Source organism: Hippocampus guttulatus, unplaced genomic scaffold (assembly GCF_054856545.1).
Source record: "Hippocampus guttulatus isolate MCC_2025c unplaced genomic scaffold, RoL_Hgut_1.0 HiC_scaffold_57, whole genome shotgun sequence".
Taxonomy (NCBI): Eukaryota; Metazoa; Chordata; class Actinopteri; order Syngnathiformes; family Syngnathidae; genus Hippocampus; species Hippocampus guttulatus.
The window spans coordinates 27,501-30,000 of NW_028233916.1; the positions used below are offsets into that span (position 1 = coordinate 27,501).

Below are 2,500 nucleotides of genomic sequence, written 5' to 3' on the forward strand. Positions count from 1 at the left end.
CGGCGCACCCCGGCCTCCCGAGTTCGGAGCGGATGGATGGGCGGAGGAGGACGGCGGCGGCGGCGGCGACGTCGAAGGCGGCACGCGGGGAGAGGCGCGGGGCGGGGGCACGTGGCCCCCAGCCCCCGCGGCCCGACCCCGCGGTGCCGTCGGAGGCGGCGCCGGCGCACCCCGGCCTCCCGAGTTCGGAGCGGACGGATGGGCGGAGGAGGACGGAGGCGGCGGCGGCGACGTCGAAGGCGGCCCGCGGGGAGAGGCGCGGGGCGGGGGCACGTGGCCCCCAGCCCCCGCGGCCCGACCCCGCGGTGCCGTCGGAGGCGGCGCCGGCGCACCCCGGCCTCCCGAGTCATGAGCGGACAGATGCAAACGGATGGGCGGAGGAGGACGGCGGTGGCGGCGGCGGCGGCGGCGGCGACGTTGAAGGCGGCCCGCGGGGAGAGGCGCGGGGCGGGGGCACGTGGCCCCCAGCCCCCGCGGCCCGACCCCGCGGTGCCGTCGGAGGCGGCGCCGACGCACCCCGGCGCGCCCCGGCCTCCCGAGTCATGAGCGAACAGATGCAAACGGTTGGGCGGAGGAGGACGGCGGTGGCGGCGGCGGCGGCGGTGGCGACGTCGAAGGCGGCCCGCGGGGAGAGGCGCGGGGCTGGGGGCGTGAAGGAGACGGGCGGGGGGTACGGTGCCGGTCTTTGGCCGGTCGCCTACACCCCCGCCCCGACCCGTAAGCGCCCCCAGCCCCCGCGGCCCGACCCCGCGGTGCCGTCGGCGGCGGCGCCGGCGCACCCCGGCGCTCCCCGGCCCCCCGAGTCCAGAGCGAACACACGGGCGGAGGAGGACGGCGGCGGCGGCGGCGGCGGCGACGTCGAAGGCGGCCCGCGGGGAGAGGCGCGGGGCGGGGGCACGTGGCCCCCAGCCCCCGCGGCCCGACCCCGCGGTGCCGTCGGCGGCGGCGCCGGGGCGCTCCCCGCCGCGCCCCGGCCCCCCCGAGTCCGAAGCGTGAGAAACGCCGATAGGCGGCGGGCGGCGGCGGCCGCGCGGCCGCGGGGCGGCGGGCGGGTGCGCCGCGGGCGTCGCGGGGGGGGGGAGGAAGGTCAGGAGGACGGTGTCGGGCGCGGGGTGTATGTCGGTTCGCGTCGTCGCGCGGCCGGCCGCTCCCCGCGTCCCGCCCGGCCCCCGCCGGCCCCCCCCCCCCGGTCAGGCGCCCGTCGGCGTTCCCCGACCGCCCCACCCCGCGCGTCCGCGCGGTCGTCGACGTCCCGTCCGCCTTGTCAACGCTCCCATAGTCCAGGCCGGGCCGCGGCCGGCGTCGGGGACCACTCCCCCGCCGGTGCCATCGCGACCTGGCCGACCTCGGAACCTTACCCCCAGTCGCCGGGTACCCAACCTTCTCGCCACCTTCGGCGGCGAGCGGGGGGTTCAATGTCTCCGAAGTCCCCCCCCGGCCTGCCGGCGGGGCGGGGGGGGCTAGGAGCGCCCGGAGGCGCCGTTATCCCCCTTTTTAACCCCTTCTCTGAATGTTGGCCAAAACCGCAAACCAAACGTACGACTCTCAGCGGTGGATCACTCGGCTCGTGCGTCGATGAAGGACGCAGCTAGCTGCGAGAACTAATGTGAATTGCAGGACACATTGATCATCGACACTTTGAACGCACCTTGCGGCCCCGGGTCCCTCCCGGGGCCACGCCTGTCTGAGCGTCGCTTGTACATCTATCGGGATCGGGGCGCCCACGGGCGCCCCCCTCCCGCGGTTGGGGCGTCGCGGGCCACCGCCGGCCTACCCCCCCCACCTTCCCTCCCCGCACGGGGAAATGGGGGTGGGGGGGGCGGACGGCACGGCCCTCGTCCCCCTAAGTATAGACCCGACCGCCCGCGCCCTCGACGGGCCCGACCACCGCGCGGCCGCAGGGGCCCGCGGCGGCTGCCGATGGAGGATCCGTCCCCCGCCGCGCAGTCCGCCGCGACGCACCGCGCGGCCGCGTAGGAGTCGTGCGCCCGGCGAGGCGCGGGGTTAACGGCCGACCCCCGATGACGGGAGGCGATCCGTCGCCCCCGCCTCTAACCCCGTTCGACTACGACCTCAGATCAGACGAGACGACCCGCTGAATTTAAGCATATTACTAAGCGGAGGAAAAGAAACTAACAAGGATTCCCTCAGTAGCGGCGAGCGAAGAGGGAGAAGCCCAGCGCCGAATCCCCGCCCGGCGGAGGGCGCGGGACATGTGGCGTATAGAAGGTCGCTTTGCCCGGCGCCGCCCGGTGGGGGCCCGAGTCCTTCTGATGGAGGCTCTGCCCGAGGACGGTGTGAGGCCGGTAGCGGCCCCCGGCGCGCCGGGGCGAGGCCTTCTCGGAGTCGGGTTGTTTGGGAATGCAGCCCAAAGCGGGTGGTAAACTCCATCTAAGGCTAAATACTGGCACGAGACCGATAGCGGACAAGTACCTTAAGGGAAAGTTGAAAAGAACTTTGAAGAGAGAGTTCAACAGGGCGTGAAACCGTTGAGAGGTAA

General features: G+C 75.0%; 2 non-coding genes across 2 annotated transcripts in view; both read left to right on the plus strand.

Annotated features, from left to right (window-relative positions):
* The first annotated feature begins 1,540 nt into the window (after nt 1–1,540).
* LOC147184870 (5.8S ribosomal RNA) lies at nt 1,541–1,694 on the plus strand. Its single transcript, XR_015100047.1, has one exon. It is a non-coding gene; the product is annotated as a 5.8S ribosomal RNA (ribosomal RNA).
* Nucleotides 1,695–2,068: 374 nt separating this feature from the next.
* LOC147184871 (28S ribosomal RNA) overlaps nt 2,069–2,500 on the plus strand; it is a 4,301-nt gene continuing 3,869 nt past the window's right edge. Inside the window, exon 1 of the ribosomal RNA XR_015100046.1 lies at nt 2,069–2,500. This exon is cut by the window's right edge and continues 3,869 nt beyond it. This is a non-coding gene — a ribosomal RNA (28S ribosomal RNA).